The sequence below is a fragment of the Ambystoma mexicanum genome, chromosome 2q (assembly GCF_040938575.1).
Source record: "Ambystoma mexicanum isolate Mex_15411 chromosome 2q, UKY_AmexF1_1, whole genome shotgun sequence".
In the NCBI taxonomy this organism is placed as follows: Eukaryota; Metazoa; Chordata; class Amphibia; order Caudata; family Ambystomatidae; genus Ambystoma; species Ambystoma mexicanum.
In genome coordinates, this window is record NC_090924.1 from 1,307,856,539 (window position 1) to 1,307,878,572 (window position 22,034).

Consider the following 22,034-nt stretch of genomic DNA (forward strand, 5'->3'; position numbering starts at 1 on the left):
CCCAGGGCGGATCTCCAGTTGGAGCTTATCTGAAGTATCCAGTTGGAGTTTAACGAACAACCATTGCACATTTGCTATCGTGGTCTATCGTGGTTTCCTGTTATCCCGGTCTTCACATTCTTTCGTGCCCCTTTGTGCCCGTATCTCTGTGCTCGAGGCCATGCTTACTCATTCCTTCCCTCCACCCGTAATCTGCAGATAGTTTTAGCAGGCTCAGCATGCTTCGACATACAGTGACCAAACACAATTCTTCTGTTAAAAACAAATTCTTTCCAGGTCAGCAGGTCTTAAACGCCGCCGTATAAAGAGAAGGCCTCTTCTTTTAGCAAAAGGTACGTTCATTTAACGCATATGGTGATTAGTACAAACTCCAAGTGTGAGCACAACGTTACATATGCATGCGTACCTTCACTACTGAACACTTTTAAGTGGAAGAAATTAGTTAACCGAATGACAATATTTGAGCTTTGGAGGATATTCCAGGAGGACGAGGGAGAAATGTTGTGGCGTCAATGGATGCTGAGCCAACAGTAGACCCTGGAGTCCCTGACGTTCGCTCCCTCACCTTCTCCTGCGAGTGAAAAAGAGGGGGTTACAAATAATGAGCAGAAGTTACACACAATACGGGCGCTAAAGTCAGCAGAGCAGTACTCAAATCCAGTGATTCAACCTCCACCATATACCAAGAAGGAGGGGCAGAAAGGGGTTGGCAGACGGACAGTGGAAAGGGAGTGTGTGGCTAGGCGCAGGAAAGCACTAAGGAGGGCCTAGAGGGTATAGCCTTGAACAAATGGGTACAGGGTCAGATTCTCCTGAAGCTAGATGGGAAAACAATGGGAGAAGCAGGGGGGGCAATCAAAGAAATGGAACGCCACAAGGGGAGCAGCGAAGCAAGAAACTGGGCAGAGATAATGAACGAAGTAGAGAGAAAAGAGAAGGAAGAAGAGGAGAAATGCAAAAGAGCGTGTAGAGACAAGCAAAGAGAGGAAGAAAAAGAGCATGAGAGAGGAGGAGGAGGGAGCTCGCAGAGATATATAGACAAAGGGAAGAAGATGAGAAGGAAAAGCAAGTTTTAGTGAAGAGGGAGCAGAGAAAGTGGGAAATGGAGCGACTCCCAGGAGAGCACAAATGCAGAGAGGAGGAGTGCATGATAAAAGACATAAGGACAAAGTGGGGAATGGGCATGGGAGACGACAAATTGGAAGGTAGTAGGCAAATTGAGCCAGACAGCACTGTCACACAGGACATGACTGCTACTTCATCGAACAGAATAGAGGTCCTTCGAGGAAAGGGACAGTAATGACCTGATTGACTTTGCAGGGAAGCCTAGCTCAGATGTGGCCTAATGGAGGCTGAGCTTCGCTGAGACTTTTTGCAGCAATAGGGACACTGACTCAGACAGACGCATAGGGGGAAGTGAGGACGAAGAAAGCGGGCGACCCAAGCATAAGTCAACAGGGAAAAGCTCAGACAAAAGTGTGACTTGGGAAGTAGGAAAGTACACTGGGGGATCTAAGGGTGACAAGGACGATTGATCACAGCAGTTGAGGGATACTTTATGCAGTCAAGATGACCTGATCCCATATGTGCAGATACTTAGGGATCTTCCAGGGCTACAGAAGGTGGAACCAGCATAGGCATACACTGAAATTAAAGACGCCGACAGACATGACAGACAGATTAGGCTGAGACAAGGGGTGAATGGAGCGATCGGATTTATGCAGTTGCCCCTACTGGAGAAGGGAGGAGGCAACCTCAATATATATGGAAGCACATAGACAAGGAAAACCTGAGGTGTAGGCTGCCCTCATAGTCAATGCTAAAATTCACCAGGCGGAGGTCTCCGTCAAAAATAAACGCACTCGTAAGTGAGTTTAACAATCATTTATTGCAATAAAACACAGCTTCCGCCGAAGGGCCGACACGTAACATCATCAGAGGGATGCTGCTAGTGTGTGCTGCCAGTATTACGGTGAACATGCTTTATATAGGGAAATGATTACATTGAGTCTTATGCCTGGCTCAGAACCAGACATTTCCAAACATACAAATTCCTGTCGGAACACTTTTGGCTGTATTCCCAGACATTGCGGTGAGATTTTACAAAGGCCGGACATCGCAAATGGTCATTATTCATATAACTTATCTAAGCAAATCATAATACGCTTCAGGATGCAGATGTAACCTTTAACATGTATGGTCGTACAACGAGCTAGTTCATCACACTTGACACAGTGGGGAATTTTGCGAGCTACACATATCCTGCTGCTGTTTGATGATATGATCACCTGCTTGCAGTTGTTGTTTCACACTGCATGCAGCTTGGGATGGAGCCCCCCCATTTGTAATCAGTCAACAGTCACAGCACTTAAGGGACAATAGACTCTCTAAATGGCTGACTCACTGCTGTGTCTCCTTCCATTAACCACTAATTGGTCCCTCTAAATGCTCTGCTGAAACAAAGCTACATGGTAAGGTATTTTACAGAACTGTCCTGCACTTATAATATAATGAAGAGATACAAACAACTTCCAGCCTGAGATCCAAGCAATTGAATGGATCTTGTGACCTGGCAGACATTTCCCTGTTATGGATAGGTTATGGTCGTTTTTAATTAGTAAAAAGCTAAGCGCCAAGGCCCACATTTTTCTCTAGTATGCTTGTGACACATTTGGGAGGGCAGCTTCCCTCCAATTTTGCCACCAACCACAGCTGCTCCTCACAGTGTCAACATATTTGTGGTTAAACCTGTGACACACATATGCTCATTGGGGTTGATGAATCCACTGGCTATGACAGATATGAGATTTTCAAGTGTTGGGATGCATGTCCAAATTGTAGCCCCTCCTAGATGATTTAGATTGCGAAAAATATATTGAAACATGGGGAGTAAGTACAGGACGGTGTAGGGGGAAGAGGAGTGCTTTATGATGGGAATAATTGGCGGGAGTGGGAAATCACATTGAGGGGAACTAACCAGCAGCTCTGCAATAGAATTACGCAGGATAGAGTATATATACATAATAGTCATAACATAAAGTAGTGTTGTCTTTAAGAATAGGCCTGAATCCTCTCAGGCCATGTTTGAAGACACAGAACAATGACGCCTCATCCCTCGCTTGCCCATCACATTCCGATTCACAGGTGCAGTAAGGCACACGCACCTGCACCCACATCAGTTAGGCCGTTGAACAAATTAGGCCGGAATGTGTGCAGCTGAATAGGTGAACGGCTGCGGCCCAGCACAAAGGTCATATTCCTGGGAGTGAGGCAGAGGTCTTGGGCTGCCAAAATACGAACCAAGATTTAAGACACTAGTGCCCCCCAGAATGACGGTAATTCTATTTGAACTACCAGATGTGCAGGGAAATGGGTCCTAAATCCTTTGTGAGTTGGACTGATCAGTGGGACATTATGTTATGTTATGTTACCTGAATTTGTAGAGCGCACGGTCGCCCAGGGGCATCATGGCGCTGATGAGGAAGCTATCAAACAGAGAGAACAGTAATAGTCGGAGGGCTAGAATAGCGTAGTTTTCAGGGCTTTCCTGAAAGCCAGATGGTTGGAGATAGACTTGAGTGGCAGTGGAAGGGTGTTCCACAGCCTTGCCGCAGCAATGGAAAAGGCTCTGCCACCGAGTCTTTCCCGGTTATACTTAGGAACCACCAAAAGGTTGGTGTTTAGGGAGCGAAGATTGCGTTCCGGGATATAACGGACAAATTTGGTTTGAAGAAACTCAGCGCCTAGGCCCTGGATTGCCCGGTGGACAATGCACAGTGACTTGAACTTAACTCGCTGGGCCACCGGGAGCCAGTGGAGTTGGCGAAGCACTGGCGAGATATGAGCTCCATAGGGGGAACCTGTGGCCAGTCTGGCTGCCAGGTTCTGTATGCGTTGGAGACGTTGGAGAAGGCCCATTGGCTGGGCGAGGTATAAGGAATTGCAATAGTCCAACCGTGAGAGGACTAATGCAGCTACCACAGGGGGGCGCATAGCCTCTGGGATCATAGGGAGGACCCTCTTAAGTACCCTAATCTGGTGATGGGCAGATTGGCAGACCGTAGAGACCTGGTTTGTCATGGACAAGGAAGTGGAAAGAATGACTCCTAGGTTCATTAGGTCTTCTCTTGGGGAGGGGAACTGATGAAGGGGATGCAGGGAACAACATGATCTGCGCTTTGTGTCAGGGAGAGCTAAGAATGATACCCATACAGTGGGGAGGGCATGATGGGGGCGTCGACATGTCTGGGATGAGAAAAGGGCTGCTTTGTTCGCCAGGACCATGCTGACCTTGAAGTTGTCTGCTGAGTTCATGTTGATAACCAGGTGCATATCACGTGCTTGAGATCGAAGGAATGGTTAGGATGGAAGGTAGGGTGATGCCAGTTGAAGTTAACCAATTGTTTTGCTGCAGTCCAAGAGGAACAAGGGTGTTACCCACGTGTGATGAGGATGGAAGAAAAGACAGCAGAACCAATTGAAGAATGGGATAGATATTAGCATGTACATAGGTGGTAGCAAATGAGGGTGGGGTATTAACCATATATATTGAGTGCGTCATGAGTGACGCATTTTGTATTTTTAACCTGAATCTTATAAGGAGGATGAGAGAGAGCTCCATGTCAATGAATGAATTTATAATACCCTGTCACTTTTCCTTTTTGTATACAAAATAAAAGCTCTTGTCTTTCTTGAAAAGGGTGCATCTAGCCTTTTTCCCTAGTTGGTTGTATTTTCTCGGTCTGATCGGGAGTTGCCCTACATTTTGGTGAACCCGACGGGATCCCAGTGACCACCGCAAAGACTGAGGATTCCTGGCCGCACCTCCGGAGGGGCCTTGCCCACCTAAAGCGACCAGGCCCCTTTGTGCACAATATTTGAGAGGTTTACAGGAGCCGTATAATCAGAATTCCTGTCTGTTCTTTGGCGCGGGGCACTGTCCACGGATTGTGCTGGCCGTTGACGGAATCCAGTGAGAGAGAACTTTGGGTAAACACACAGATGTAAGTGCACCCTCTTTGGAGAAATAAGTCAGGTATGAGGGGAGAATATGAGTGTTGGTAGGTGTGAAGGAGAGTGGGTATATGTGAGTGGTGAGTAGTGATTGAGTGGATGAGTTAAAAAACCATGTGGTATTGTATATATTTTTTATGTGTTTTATATCATGGATTGTGGAGTAACGGGATCCTTTCCTGAGGTAATAGGGAATAAGACAGCGCTGTGTAATGGAAGAAAAATGGATATGGAGAGAAGCTCTGTATATTTAGTGGGCCTGGGGTCACTCCGCCTAGTATAGAGGGGGTGTGGTAATGATAAAGTAGTTGTAGTAGAGGCCCTTTTTGGCTTGGGATCTCCTCACCCGTGTGTGTTGTAACGAAAAGTAGAATTTATTGTGATTTTATTGTTGGTGATTTTGTTTTTTTGTGATGTTTGGTGGTGGACGAGATAACGCTGATTATCGTGTGATGTAGGAAGTATGTGAGAGAAGTTTGTATGTGTGTATGTCGGTGAAAGGGGGGTGAGTGGTGGGGCGTAAGGCGGGGGCATCGTTCAGGGGTACAGGTTGTTGGGGGGGATCAGGACAGAGCTCACAACTCAGCTGTCTTGAAGCTCCCAGATTTTCCACCTCACACTTAGAAGTCCTTTCTCCCTTTTCATGACAGGTTGGTGGGTTCTCCCCAGCAGAGGATTATTTATTTATTTATTTAAATTTATTTATTTAAATTTATATAATGTACATCTGCCCGTGGGCATCGTTGCGCTTGTTACAGTGTGCTCACTTGGTACATGAATAACATTACATCAGCTAGGTACGTTCAATACATTGCTTGGTGCTGGTGTACAATACAGAAGTAGGTACATTCAAATAAATTGCATACAGTGAAGTATGTACATGAGAGGAGACATGTTAGTTGAACAGGAGAGTTTTCAGCTGTTTGCGGAATGTGGTGTAGGATTGTTCGTTTCTTAAGACAGTGGGTCGTTCCAACTTTTAGGTGCTACATGTTGGAAGTTCATTCTCTCTGTTTGTTGAAAACTCTTCATTATTTGCTCATTCTTCTTCGTAACAGTCTATTTTACAGTATTTTTGGTTCCCAAAGTTTTAGCAATCTCTATTACTCGTTCACCATGCTTCTTCTTCACAGTGTTTTACTACATTGTTCTTCAGCTTGGAATTTGGGTCTGGTGTCACAATATGGCATTCATCCCCCATTCCAGGGGTTGGAACGGGGGATAACGGCTCGGCAGCCCAAGTTATCGGCCAGAGCGAAGCTGGAGATAAAAGTTAAGTAAGGGAGTGGGGGAGAAAAAAGTGACTGGGGCTACGGGGAAGCTGGCGGCGGGGAGCTGACCATCAGGCGGCTTGGAGCGCGGGCTTGTACCGGCGGTTCAAGCCCACGTCCTAGCTATCTGATTGGCTGGCTCCACCCACCTGGGTGCTTATAGCAAATAGAGGCTTGGTCTGGTGGATGTCTCTGAAGCCCTGATGTCCCACTTACCACCACCCTTAGGGGGATTATTGCGCAGAGGGCCCACCTACCTAGCCTCACAGGGAAGGGATTCCCCCTTTCACTAAGAACATCAGCATATGCAGTGCACATAAAAGCTTTTTTACGGAGTAGGTTCAGCTATCCACATGCATTTACAGTTGTCCTCTCTCAGAGCACCATGAGATTTTCTGATAATTACGTGCACTTTATGAAACCCCCACACATACATACCCTGTGGTACATTGCTTTACATACTCTGACATAGGGGACAGACAAGAAGAGATGTTTCAAAGGTAGTTTATTAAAGAAAGGAAAAACAGAACTAGTCCTATATCTATGTTTAGGTTCCATTTCTTCAATCAAAATAACAAACAAGTGCTCATCAGGATGTCTCACATGAATTCTGTCTTCCACCCAAAACCTATTCTACCTCTGCTAGCCATGTCACTAAAAACTAAACAATGCAACTGGCCTAAGTAATTTAGCTGCACCATACTTTGACTCTGGGTGGCTGGTTTCAGACCCCCACACAGTTCCCTGTCTCATTCTCCTCTTTGTCTATGGCTTGATAAAATGTTCAACGTTCAGTTCTTGGAGTCTTTTCCTGCCCCTAGAAAAGGAAACGTGAGACCTCTGGGTGAACTCCCACAACCGTACCATGAGGTCTCTTACATTTACAAATTACTGGTATTCAAAATATCTCTTGCTTTGCTTCAAGGTAAGTCTCTATTTCTTTCAGATAGAATATATTACTACATTTATCTCTGCTAGTTCGACTTGAACTATTTTGTCCTCCAGGCCACTGGCTTTTTGGTTTGCTTTCACATCCTGGGTAGGATTCTGTCATTTTCTTGCATGCTGCTCTTACTCTCAGGCCTTAGGATTCTGGAGTGGTATTCAACCCCTCCTGGGAGTCTCTCATAGTCTGCTTTTCTTAGGATTGTTGGACTTTCTTATTTTAGGAATCTTGTTTTATTCCCTCCCTTTGGTGGATATTCTCACTATCTGTTCCTTGTAGGTTGGTCAGCCTATTCACCCTTAGGGATCTTGTTTTATGCTCACCCTCTTCTGGGTTACTCTCCTGGCAGCCACTCACAGGCCTCTTCACTTACTTCTACTCCCTGTGGGTTAGTCTCATGTTTGCCCCATCGTGGATCTCTGCATTCTCTCGGTTCGCTCTGTTCCGGGATAGTCTCTATGGTAGCCGCTCGGGGGCTTCTTAGTTGCCTTTCAAACTATTGCATGGAATTTGCACTTTTGGCCTCTCATGGGCCTCAGCGTTCTTTCTATTGCCCCCTTTCTGGGATACTCCCAATGGTAGCCCCTTGTGGGCCTCTTTATTACCTTTCACTCTCACGGGGTATTTCCACTTTTGGCCCCTCGTGGTACTCTGCATTCTCTCGGTTCTGCCCTTAACTTTTACTTTCTTATCTCCCCCTCCGCTTTCTCTCCTTGTCTGATCTCTTTTATCCCTACCTCTGTGCATCAGAACCTAATTAGGCTTTAGCTACAAGTGTTTATTGTGACTAATGTGTCTTACAGGAGGATGTATTTTACATTGATCTTAGATTTGCTTTGGAAAATGCCCTGTGGGTGAAGCACATAGTTGCATCAGCAATTTAACATATGCACTTTCTGTTGGATAACTTAAAGTAGAGTGTGTTTTCTACACTGATTTATTTGATAATGCCATGTTGAGAAACCTATATGTAATATTAAGGCAATTGTTTGTCTGGTTCAATTACCAAGTACATTCGTATTAAACCTTATTTCATGTGTGTATTCCTGTTATGAATTGGAAGGATTTCCTTTGATTTACTTTATTTCACCTTTCATACCATTGGTGCTTTCTATAAGGCCATTCATGATCTTTCTTCACTTAGGCCAAAAGTTGGTCTGTTTGGATGCCAACACATATTAAATTCAAAACATTATAGTCTTTCAGAGCATGGTGAAGAACTAAGCAGACACTGTGAGTATTCTAACTATGACTTTGTACCCGTCCAGAAAAGGTTAGTAACATAAACGAGAAGGAACAGCTCACCAAATTCCTTCTTTTTTCACATCAACAAACTAGCGGACAGTTTAACCAGAGAAAAAGTAGACCCTAAACATATAAACATAATTAAAGGTTCTGCGGGGTTGGGCTATAAAGTTAGATAATGTATTGTACTGCCCAAACTTGTAATCCAGTGTTATGTGAAGTTATAAATTACAGTCATCCTAAACTACTTCCTATCTTATCATTATTTACAATGCTGTGAAATATAGATAAGGGGTCATGATAAAAGGACATTGCATATTACATCTGTGTTAGTATGCCCCATATGTCTTTAAATAGAGCACGAGAATGTTTATGTTGGGGAAGAGGGGGAGGGGAACGGGGAGGACGTAGGTAAGGAAGATTTCAATGTCTGATTTGAGGTTAGCAGGAGGAAGGGGGCAGGATGAAGGGGATGGGAAGGGGGGGCAGATGGTTTGGGGGGAGAGAGGCAGGGAAGGAGAGTCAGGGGGGGTGGAGAAGATGGGCTTTCAGAGAGGAGCGGAAGGATAAGTAGGTAAGGGTGGAGCGGATAGAAAGAGGTAGGGAGTTCCAATGAAGGGGGACCAAGAGTCGAAAGGAACGGAAGAGTGAGGAGGCACATAGGCAGGGGGTACAGTGAGAAGGTAGAGATTGGCTGAGCAGAGACAGTGGGAGGGAGATTAAAATGAGAGGAGGGAAGAGAGATGGGGTGGCGAGATCATGGAGAGATTTGTAGACAAGACAGAGGAATTGAAATTTTAGTTGTGAGCGGAAGGGAAGCCAGGCAAGTTGAGAGAGTGAGGTAGAAATAGAATCTCGAGGGCCAAGAAGACATAGAGTACGGATAGAAGAGTGATAGATGGATTTTAGGGGAGTCAGGTGAGAGACAGGGAGTCCAAAGAGGAGAGAGGAGCAGTAGAAGAGGTGGGAGAAAATAAGGCAGGAGATTAAGAGTTTTGAAGCGTGGAAGGTGAGAGAGGAGCAGATCTTGCGGATGTTGAAGAGGTGGTGCCGACAGGCACGAGAGATGAGAGAGATGTGGAGAGAGAAGGAGAGCGAGGAGTCAATGTGGAGGCCAAGATTGCAGGCATGGGTGGAAATGGGGAGATTGTAAGGGGGAAAGTGGATGAAACGAGGGGGCACGAGGAAAAAGTGTTGGGAGGGAAGAAAAGCACTTCAGTCTTGTCAGTGTTGAGGGAAAGAAAATGGGATGACATCCAGTTTTTTATGGCCGTAAGGCAGGAGGAGAGAGTGTGATGGAGGTCAGGAGTGAAAGAAGAGAAAGAGAGAAAGAGTTGGGTGTCACCAGTGTAGAAATGGTGGAAAATGTCGAAAGAAGAGATAACGGGGGCGAGAAGGGAGGTATAAAGAGAGAAAAGAAAAGGTCCAAGTACAGATCCCTGGGGGACGCCGTAGTTCAAGGGGAAGTTGGAGGAGGTGCGGCCGTTTTAACATGACTGGTTTGATGAGTCCATACGTGATGCCATGAGTGTTATTTGTGTTTTCTAGCTTTCGGTGATGACATATCTGAAACATATTTTGGGGAACAGATTGGTGCACCTGGTGCTAGCCCTCCAAAATTAAAAGCCATAGAGCGTGGGTGCTATTGGCAATGATGCCCACTGTGGCTGTGTAGCAGGCAGTAATGACTCCACCCATCGTTTTACAACAGTAAAGACAGACACAAGTGATCACAGTTCAAGGGTGTTTATTAAACTGTATAAATGGGTGAGAATAATGCCTAATCTAAACCTAAATCTAAGATGGTAGCAAGCTACAACCATCAAATAATAATAAGGCATTGCTAGTGGTGTCTTGTCAAATAAAAAGGGCCTATACTAAAAAAGAAAATATTGACAATCCTTACCGCTAAGTTACAAAATACTGTGGGATAATGTTCACCAGAAAAGAAAGAAGTGTTCACAACATTTCTTTTTTTGAAAACATTTTATTTTTGTTCTTTTATATAGTGCAACGAACACTCCGGCACCTGAGCGCTGCTTTTTTCCCCACGATGTGTGGTGCGCATTTATCGACCTTGGAAGGATGAATTGCTGAGTTTGGCCCTCCCGGGATTCAAACCTGCATCAGTAGGCTCTGCATGGATGTCAAAGCGAGCGCTCTACTGTGTTTTAGCAAGGGACAAGGCGGACCTCCTGAGCACAATACACACCTCGGCTTCTCCAGCACTAGGTTACAGTTCTTTTCAGGGATAGCAGGACCTTCTGTATCCAAGTCTCTTTCATACAAAGTCTCTTGCCTCGGAGGGCCTGATATGTCAACAATAACAAAACAAAAGTTCCCTTCTGTATTCTTTTATGTTGGGTGATGACTCTTCAACCCTGGATCCCTCTCAACTGAGCTCCGATCCTTCTTGAATGTTAGCCTCCCTCCGTCGGGTTCACTGCGGCCTTTCACTCAAAATGCTATCACCTGTAGTGTTCAAGAGTCTCAATGGGCCTCATTACGAGTTTGGCGGTAGCCTTGCCGGTAAAAACTGCACGGCTGCCGCCAAACTCGTAATATTACTGGCCCCCAGCAATTGGCAATTACTGGGGTATGCTGACCCCGGTGGACCCGGTAATTACCCATCGCCGGGTGCCGGTACCCTTTACTCCCCATTCCCATTTGAGCCCCAGAGGGTTCAATGGGAATGGGGAGGTTGGATGCACCGGCACCATTCATGAATGGTGCCGATGCATCTGCCGAGTTGTGTTCACGGTGCAGGTCTGCCCACCAGGTCAAACCTGGCGGGCAGAACGGCACCCGCGAGCACAAGTCGTAATTTGCCGGTCCGGTAGTAACGGTGCCGGTAGCTTACCGGCACCGTTACTACCAGGCCAGAGAACTTGTAATGACCCCCAATGTCTTTTTAAACAATCATTCCCTGTGGACATTCGTCAGCCGGGTTCACTCTTGTCAACACAATGTTGACAGGGTTATTATGCTTCACCCCGACTTGCATGCATATCTCAGCCGGGTTCACATTTGCCAGATACACAGTTTACTTTAGCACAATGCGGGATTCACTTCCCTTAGCTTTCCTCCTGACAATGTGTCAAAGACGTACAAGGGGTTTTACTCGAACCTTGTATGACCACTTTGACCTGTTACTCTCCTAGGGCCTCCTGCTATTTGTAGTTTCAACAAAAGGGGACCTGCAGAGTATTTCGAATGAGCGTCCATGTGTCGCCGGACCACTCAGCAGCTGATCTTTCCCTGGGCTTTCTTAAAAGTTCAGTAACATACAAGTTCTTTGTTCACAAGTTATTTCAATTCGTATCATGTTTCCATTTGCATCCTTCGCTCAACACAGTCCGGTTTACTATTGGTTCTCCCTCTGACTCACCAGCTGTGTTGAACTTCTTGACGTTTCTTGTCTCTGGAGTCAAGGACAGTACTACGATAGCAAGCACATCTCCCCACCTTGGTTATCAGTGCGGGAGGGCCCTGTTCACCTTTCACATCTGTTACACCACACGCCAGTTGTAGTTCCCAGTCTTATGATTCCTTTTCGGAGTCTTTGCGGAACTGGATCAAAAAGGACAAGGGTGCTTCCCTCCTTGTCATCCTTTCTGGTCTTGCCGCCTTTCTCCTCCGTTTGAACTGCCGTCCTGGAATAGCTGCTTCTACATGCGTTTGGCCTAGCTCAAAGTGTGCTCTCTTGCTCCACCTTTTATCCCTGTGGGGGGAAAGGGCAGTCAGGTGTGTGTAGTTATTGTCAATTGCCTGACACTGCCTGACCCTTGTGTTGGGACATGTCAGGTTAACGGCTCTGGTGTTAGTCTGTTGTCTTTCACTGTGTAAGAAAGTGTTTGTGTTGGAGAGGGGAGATGGGGGAGTAGAGCTTCTAAATATCCTATGGGGAAGGATGGGGAAAAGGTGTTATAAAGAAGGGGCTACCGTGTCTCACCCGTCAGTGCTCACTCCACGAAGACCCCCATCCAGGGGGGTGTGGCCAGCCGGCGAGCTATGAGGACGTGAATCCTTAAGAGCTCCCGCGGCCGACCGATATATCCTGCAGTAAATCCTGCAAATTTGTCAGAGAACGGAGAAAGAAGGGCACCTGGCTGTCTGACAAGGTGTGCGGAATGTTGGTATGCATGGTAAGCAGCTGAATCCACTTTGTGGAAAAGATATCCGTGACGAAGCACTGGGCACTGTGAGTGGGAACAAACACAGCCAAAATGGCCGATGGGACCCCTTCGTCCTGAACGAACAACATCTGCGCAGTGCACCATCCCGCGGCAATAAGGACAATAATGCTACCTGAGAGCGACGCTACAACAGTGGAGCCGACAGGAAAGCCTGCGAGTGGACCAGGAGAGATGTGAATATGAGGCCATAGCTCACCGTGGAGTGCGATTGGCAGTATCGCTGACAAGTCATCAGGGCTCCGACGAGGTCCTGGTCTGGTGTGCTGCCCCGCAACACAGGAACTGGAAGCCTGGACCCTGAGGGGTGCCGCCCCGGCAGCACGGGCGAGGGGCTACACCTCGCTTCTGGGCACCCCGGAGCGCAGCTACTACTGGGCACCTCCACCGCCCGCCCGACTGGCGTAGGTGAATCCGGGACCCCGGACTAGGCTACCAACACCATACCATTCGGGACTGCGTCGCCGGTCCTGGGCGGGAGCGGCACTCCGGGCAGGGTGCGAGGGACAGTGAGGCTTCCATGACACCTCCAGCCTGCTGCCCTAACACGCACTCAATGCAGGATGCTCGCTGGCTGTGGCTGGGGTGGCACCTGGGAACTGCAGCGTGTGCCGTCCGCCCCGGCCCACGAGATCGCCCGACAGGATCGGCGCTGCACTGGTCACGGGTGACGTAGAGGAGCCGGTAGATCTGGCAGTCAACAAGACTTCAGGGTAAGCGCCCAACGACTCATGGATCATATTTAGCTAAATGAACCGAAGCACTATACCTATACTGGAAGGCACAGGAATGGCCTAATACCCTTCCAAGTGTGATACAAACTCCTCCAAGACAACTTCCCATTAGGGTAGTGGAGTCAAGAGTTGAGACCTGAATCTTTCTGGAAAGTAACTACGCCAGGTCCGTGGTGCCCTTCATAATTCCTGCCCGCGCACTACACCCAGGGACTGGTCAAAAAAGGTGCTGAACTGCAGAAAATACTGATCCACTAAGACTACAGCTGGGGGAGGGGTGCCAAAATGAAAGTGATACTAGCTGCCTGCTGAGAAGCACTACATCCATATTATAAGACATTTGTATATCAGAGTAACACCGACACTGCAGTGCTGGGCATAACCTCCCCCCCTCTGGCACTTCGATTGGGGAGTGATTTGCCTGATCTGTGCCACATTAGGTGATTGGACCAAGGGACTGGACTGCCGTACATCCATGCAAGCGCTTATTCCCCCAGACTGGGTGAGCCCTACGTGTGCAAGGCAATAACTTGGATAGACGGTGAGACCCGGTTCCTTGTGAAGGTATCCCCAATACACAGACAAAAGCACCTTTCCACGAATACCTGTTGTCGATCCCAACATGGCGCAAGGGATGCTCCAGTCAAACTGAGTTCCCATAGGGCACCACCCGGGGTGTGAATGACCCCCGCACCGAACTGGAATCCAATACAATGAAGTAGTGAATAGTCTAACATCCAGCAGTTCTTCAAGTCGCAGACACCCTGAAACGGGTGCACCACCTTGGTTTCGACTATGCTGGACCTGCTCTGATTGGCTGGAGATGACACCATCCAACACACCTGCTCCACCATGGTCAAAGCCAAACCAGGGAAGATATCTCCAAGAAACGAAATTGACCAGCGTGCCACATCTACAGCAGGCCCCCCGACCGGTTGGGGCCAACCCCGCAATTTGGAGACTCCATTCTCCTGAAGGAGGCGTACCCCTGGACCGCGATCGGTTCCCTCCCTCCGCCACTTGGCAGAATTGCACTTCAGATCATCCCGTCGGGCCCACTCTTTTACAAAAGCACGGTGGCTGATAACTGGCGTCCTCACCAGTACTGATGATCTACTGACTCTTGTGAACTCTCATATCGAATCATGGGTAAAGATAAAGCCAAGAAGGTATCCACACAAAGTACTATGGACCAGTTTGCAACCAGCACCAACACCACAGTGATGGACACAGACACGCCGATGCCCTCCGTACCGGAAACCTTGACATTGAAAGATGTAATGGCAGCAATTGCCAACTCTCACTCTTCCATGGAAATAAAGATGTACGGTATCTCAGCGGAAGTGTCTTTCCTTCGACATGACCGCCAAAAACTATCCTCCCGCACCGGAGAGGTGGAGCACCGAATCTCAGAGGTGGAAGATAATCTTAGTGGGACACGTGAGAAACTCTCACAGACAATGGCACATCTCAAGACACTCGAGGTCCCAGTAGAGGAGGGCGAAGGGAGATCGCGCTGTAATAATGTCCACATCCTTGGTCGTCCAGAAAACCCGGAAGGACCCAGCATGGAACTATTTCTAGAACAATGGCTGGCAGACCTCTTCGCTCCAAAATCCTTTTCAAACTTCTTTTCAATAGAAAGAGCTCACCGAATACCTGCAGGAAAGCCGATCACAGGTGCCTCCCCAGAACGGTTATAGCTAAACTTCTAAACTACAGAGACGCTATTCTGCAAATGGCTCCAGAATTGCCTTCTTCCCAGATTGTACCGGGAAGTGCAGAAGGCCAGACAGTCCTTTGAAATCACTGAAAAGGAAACTTAATTTCATGAATGTCAAATACGGACTGCTATTTCCGGCCCAGTTGAAAATTCAACATGACGGCACTACGGTGCACTTCTCTGATCCCTGTGAAGCCTGGAAATCAGCGGAAACCCACATCACCGGTAACTGGAGTTCAGAGGGCCCGGATCCCGGAGGCAGACCCTGACCCAAACGGAACCGGGAACGTCCTGTGCAACATCCCCCACCACCAGGACCAAACGACCTGGCCCGGGACATTGACCCCTGAGGTCAGCGAGTCGGTCACACTGATTAAGAAATAAGAGATATATGGCAGCAGATAAAGAGGTGATGCCCACCTGACGAGCAAGATGTGCACCTACATCTCCTACTCATCGGAAGATACTCTTAAAACGGTGGCCTCCCTGGCCACCACCCAAGGACAACGACCTTCGGCAGGGACAGTAAGTTCCAGGTTGAACCGAGGTCGGGATAGTTCTAGTTCTTAGAGCTGACGCTGTAGTTTCGAGTGTCAGCAATGTTCGGGCAACAGATACTTCAAGTTGGGGCGAAGTATAGGGAGGGGGAGTGGAAAATTGAGAAATGTTTAATGTTGTCTACATATTACCGTACGTTCTTATGTCCACATGATCTGACTGAAAGAGACATCCACCACACATCATCCAATACCAACATGCACCCACATGATGTCCCTGGTGTATTCACTTATTTACCACACAAATCATATGGCAGCAACACTGACCCGACCGACAACCATAGACCTCCCTAGGTCCCTAAAACTATTCACCTGGAATGTGAATGGAATGGGCTCTGGAATTAAGAGGCATCTCATTACCCAATTCCTGAACAGGCACTCCCCCGATGTAGCCCTCATCACCGAAACACACTTAGTGGGTTCGACCTGTACCCTATTTCAGAGAACAAATTACAATTCTGCATTCCATGCAGGGTACACTATGGGATCGCGAGGTACCTTGATTTTACTGGCAGTCAAGATAAAGTATCCCTATATGCCGACGATGTATTAATATACTTGAGTCAGCCAACCCAGACCTGCCCAATAACCACACAGATGCTGACACGCTTCACTGAATTCAGTGGACTGAAGGTCAACTGGGGAAAGTCGGTTTTCTTCCCGGTGAAGGATGGGACGCACACTATCCCCCAAAATTGCCCGTACAAAATAGAAATCGACGGTTTTCGTTATTTGGGAATATGGATCTCTGGGGACCTCTCAAAATACGCAACCCACAATCTATATCCGATCACATACCGCTTTACCATCGACGTCTGACACTGGAAACTCCTCCCCCTAACACTGATGGGGGAGCGGCACTCTTCAAAATGATGACTTTACAGCGATATCTGTATGTGTTGCAGCATGCTCCACTTAGAATCCCCGACCTGGAATTTAACCGGGTTGAAAGCCTTCTTAGAGAACTTATATGGGGGGAGGGCAATCCCGAATTGCACTCACTATGCTCAAGGGATCAGTTTGGGAGGGAGGCATTGGGGTACAGCGCCTCCAGACCTATTATTTGTCAGGCCAGCTAGCAGTGGTTAATGACTTAATCCACGGAGACCGGGAATTGCCACACATTCGAGCTGAACTGACCAATATTCAAGGTATTCAACCAATCCACCTACTCTACCAACCTCTCACTAGACCTCCGCCGCAGACGATGGGTGCACACATAACCATGGTTTGGAAACAAGCACATGTCTTCATTGGATGGGGACACAAGGTCTCAATGGTACAAACCTTATGGCACAATAGTAACTTGCCTGAACTGAGCAAACTCAGGGTATGGCCCAGGTGGACAGAAGCGAGGATCGCTTAAGTGATATTCTCACCAAAGGGGGCATCGCCTCCTTCGAAATCCTGCAACAGAGATTCCAACTCCCAAATACTGAGCATTATCACTACACGCAATTTACTCACGCCCTGAGCAAATACATTCCAATAAACACTACTGTGCCAGAATGCACACCCTTGGAGCGCAATGTACCTACGGCAGGCATCCCCACCAAACTTATTTCTATCCTATATAATGCTATGACAGCCTTTGCTATCCCAGAGCTATCTAATCTCAAGGGGAAATGGGAAAGTTATGTAGGAACTATAGAGCTGGAGGATTGGATACAGGTACTCCACCTGATTCAACCAAAATACTGCATTGAGTCTACTATACCAGAACGGAATTATATGACTGGAAACGGGCCCAAAGTCCAAACTGTTTACGGTGCCATGACGAGGAGGGCACCTTCATACACATCCTATGGGAATGCCTCTGAATCAAACTCATTTGGAGTCAATGCTGTAATAGATTAAACGAAACTCTTGCCCGCACCATAACACTAGGTCCGAAAATACTGCTCCTGGGCTTCCCAGATGAGAACGTTGCTAATAAGTGGGAAGGACTGTTCCTATCTACGGCCGCAGGCCTGATTAAACACAATATTTCCCAAAAGTGGGGTTCCCCAGAATGCCTGACCATAGACCAATGGACTGTCAACATGGACACGTGTGCGGCTTTGGAACACAGAGTCTACACAGCAAGAGGCTGCCCAGCTAAAGCCGGGAACATTTGGGGAAAGTGGGAAGATGGGTGGGACTGAACACCTACATGTGTGGTAACTTGTGATCTCTACGAGGATTGTTCCTATGATCTATGATCATGTTTATGATGATATCCTATAAGACCTTGACTACGATATGTGGATGTGTGTAGACATATGTATGCTTTTTATGTGTCTCTTTGATTTGTTATCAAAATTAATAAAACTTTTTATAAAATTAAAAAATTAAAAAAATAAAAAGACCCCCATCCAGATGATCCTCACCCACTGGTCCACCCCCAGGCACTGAATCCAATAGCGATGGCTGTTTCATGGCCACCTGGATGACAGATCTCCGCTGACTAGCGGGTGAGACACCTTCAGGTTTCTTACACAACCCAGTACAGGCTGGCTAAGAGTGGCCTACAGCAAAATATCCTAAAAGCCATCCAATCTGGGCTAGAGTGGGCCGCTTTTCTTTTCCCTGCTCGTGAAACTACATTCTTCCTTTTACTCTGAATTGCAATTAGCATTGCAGAAAAATGCAAGCAGTAGTAACAACTTAAAGCACTGTTCAGCTGGAAACTTTGACTACTGTTATTGACCCCAGATGTATTCAAATGCACTGTGGTCACACATGTTACCATTCCTGCGGGACAATGATGCGTTCAAACAGTTAGTGACAAAAACTGATGAAAAGTGATTGGCAATTGTGGGGCACTTTTATTGGCACCAAGACCATTAGTTGTCCCAATCCGACACAACCAGGGCAGGCATTATGGGTTTATTGATTAACCATTCTCCCCTTCTCCCCTGCTGATCAGCTCTCTTGGCACTGTGCACCTGTCCACCCTCTGTCCCCTGGGATCAGGTACCTGCTCACCCTGCCACCTTCCTGCACTGCCTCCTGGCCACCCCTTGCACTGGGGACTGTATCTGTACCCATACAGCCCCACCCCACCCATTTTTCATCTTTTTCTGCCCTTATTCAGACTTACCCAGTCTGCTGCCTTAAACACAGCACTTGCCACTTGCTGGCTGAACTACCACAGTTTGCCTCAATTTTCTATTCATTTTATTTATCTGCGCTCCTCGGCGTCTGCACTTTCCACTCTCCCCCTTCCATGCACTTTTTCCCTTTTCCCTTTCCCATGCACTTGCGCGTTCTCAATGTCACTGGGCCTAGTAATATCGTTTTTATGTGCTGCTGTGTTCTCCCTTGTTCCCCTCCCTTGCCTCGTCGGGCTCTGAAACACTTCTGTACGAGCGCAATAGAAATAAAATATCATATCATATCATATCATATCATATCATATCATATTGTTGGGGGTTGTTAATTAAGCGTGCATTGGTAAATATGCCTTCGTTTTACAGATAGCCTTTCTAAAAGGCCCCCTATTGAATGCTGCCATAGGAGATTGCAAATACCCAACCCAACATCATAAAATGGATGGACATTCTAGAATCCTTGTGATTGGTTAATGGTGATGATGATGGTGTAGCACATTCAAAGGCACTACCCAGTATGACAAGGCCAGTAACCTGGCCTTGCCAAGAGGGGACAAGCACACCTCTCTTTCGGAAGTGGGAGGCCTACCAGGGAGCAATCCAGTGCCAGTCCTACCCGTGACGTGGATGGTAGCAGTCAAGAGGGCCCCAATTCCTGCCCCCTTTTGTGCCATTGTGTATCTTAGCAGTAACCATCTATTTCAAGCCATGCCTCAAATACGAGATACTTGCCAGTGTCTCTGTTTCTTTTAGAGACACAACATCTAGTCATGAAACCACGAAGAAACATCAAAGGTGGAATCCAGCACCCTACATTTGTGATGTAAAGATGAACACTAGGTACAAACAACCCACCTTAGCAGACAGCGACAAAGAGAGAGAGAGCGAGAGAGAGAGAGCGAGAGAGAGAGAAAGAACCACAAAGAGAAGCTGTGGCAACCTTGATGATGTGCCTCCACCAGCTTCATTGATGGACCCGTGCAGGAAAAGTGGCCAGGGCTTATCCCGATACTTAGGACTTAGTTTCCTTTAACCAACCCAGGTGGGGAAGACAAGGCCCGATTGGCCAGGGAGAGAGAATCAATACCAGCGGAGGGAGGGGTACAAACGTTGGCAACAGGAAGCGGGAAGTGTGCGCTACCAAGATGAGGAGGTGTGGAACCAAGAGACCAGCCGGAGGGAGGATGGAACGGTGGAGAGCGAAGGCCTTTTCAGTAGCAGGTGAGATATTGACTGAGTGGACGTGGTACTGCAGCATGAGTAAGTGTGTTAGTGGAATAGGCCAAAATGACTGTATCGAAATTTCGCCCCCACTCCTTGAAGACCCCTCACCAAGGTGATCCTCCTGCACTGGACACCCCCAGGAACTGGATCCAAAAGTGATGGCGGTGTCCTGGCTACCTGGATGACAAGTCCCAGAGGACTAGCGGGTGAGACACCCTTTGGTTCTCACAGAAACGAAAGCTTAGGAAGAAACATGGAGCTGATAGTCAATTAGATCACAATTTTTGACACCTCTGCCACTTTTAGAGTAGACACTATGAGAAAAACAGAGTATTCAAGTTAATCCAGTCCCCTGACTACAGAAGTGACGGTGCCCTCTAGCTCAGATGGACCAAGAGCCCCAGTGCATTTATACTGTGCTCTAGTGGGAGCTACTGTAGTTCATCTTTCAGCAAGGCCAGATAGACTATGTTGCAGTATCATAACTGTGATGAAATCAAGGGATTGTCTAGACTTGCTCAATGTCCAAAGATGTAAAAAGCAGTAGGTCTTCTCAGAGTACAAAAGGTGAAATTACAATTGATTGTTCCCGTGTCACTCTGGGACTACAATGACTAATTAAAGGTGAAACCCAAACCACAAACCTGGCTTACAGAGTTCAGGCATGGACCTTACTTTCACTCCCACGGAAGGTCCATTGGCCAATCAGGTGGCTGGAACAGTGGGTGAGAATACACATTCTCCGCCCGCTGTTCCAGCCATCCGAGGCCCTTTCCAATGTGGCTCCATCTTTCTTTTTTCCCACCACCCAAATCCCCCTAACCAAAGAAAACCTCTCTCCCACCCCTCCCTCAACACTTACCTGCTGGACCGGAGCTTTGAGCTCTGGTCTGCCGCAGCTCCCGCTCAGGCCGCTATAGAAGTGAAAAATGGACTTAGTGGTGGGCATTTTTTATTTAATTTTCATTTTTCTCCTCAGGAGATTGTCTGCACAAATTTCCTGAGCGGTAAAAAGGAAAGCCATTCACACCCTGCATGAACCTCGGGGTGCAAATGGCTTTCACCGCCCGACAGCAGAGGCGGACATGGCTGGTAATGGCCCACAGCCCTTGCTGAGGCCCTCGCTTCACTCAGGCATACCATGGCTCAGTGGTGGGCTGTTACCAGCCATATCCGCCCCCCTACCGGGGCGTGAAAGCCACAGTTTATGCTTTGAACACAAGTGACACGCTCTCTGTTGGATTGTATTTCAATATTTTTGTCACCATCCTGTCGCCCACCACCTGCATACAACAGCCAAACTAAGAAGTTGTGCCTACCACATCTCCTACTAATGTGAGGAGGGCCTGCATGTTCTTGGAGTACTAGTAACATTGTGCCTATGCACACGGAGGAAGAATGCAAGTGTGCGAAGATTGTGATCGAAAGGTGAAAAGAACAGATCCCTGTGGTACTAGCATACCAGTCCCCAGAGCTTGACCAATAATGTTTCAAACACCATACAGCATCAAGAGAGCTGCCCCCTACTCCTACTGGAACCTGAGATCAGCTTCCCTTAACTTACTATGCACTGCAAAATTCTGCAGAAACCAACATGGTGGCTGTTCCCTCGTGGTGCTTGACCCCAAACATTGGAACACACTGCCAATGGAAATACAGCATTCACCATAATACAGCAGTTTTCACTGTAAACTCAATGGGTCTCATTACAGTTTTGCCGGTACGGTAAAAGTGGTGGTAAAAGTGGTGGTAATAATGCCACCAGCACTTTTACTGTACCAGCAAAACACAGGTTTTCCAGTGGGGGCACTGATTTACCTCCAGCCAAGATCTGGAGGTAAATCTTGAACCCACCAGCAAAAATATGCTGGAATTACTGGCACTGGTAGTTCCGCTGCTGGTAATTCTGGCAACCCCCTCCGTTTGGTGGTATTGCGCCGGTAATTCCGGTGCCAGTAATTCTGACAATACCCTCCATGGGGTCCTATGGGACTGCATGGAATGGAGAATTACTTTCCTTACTGGCACTAGGATTC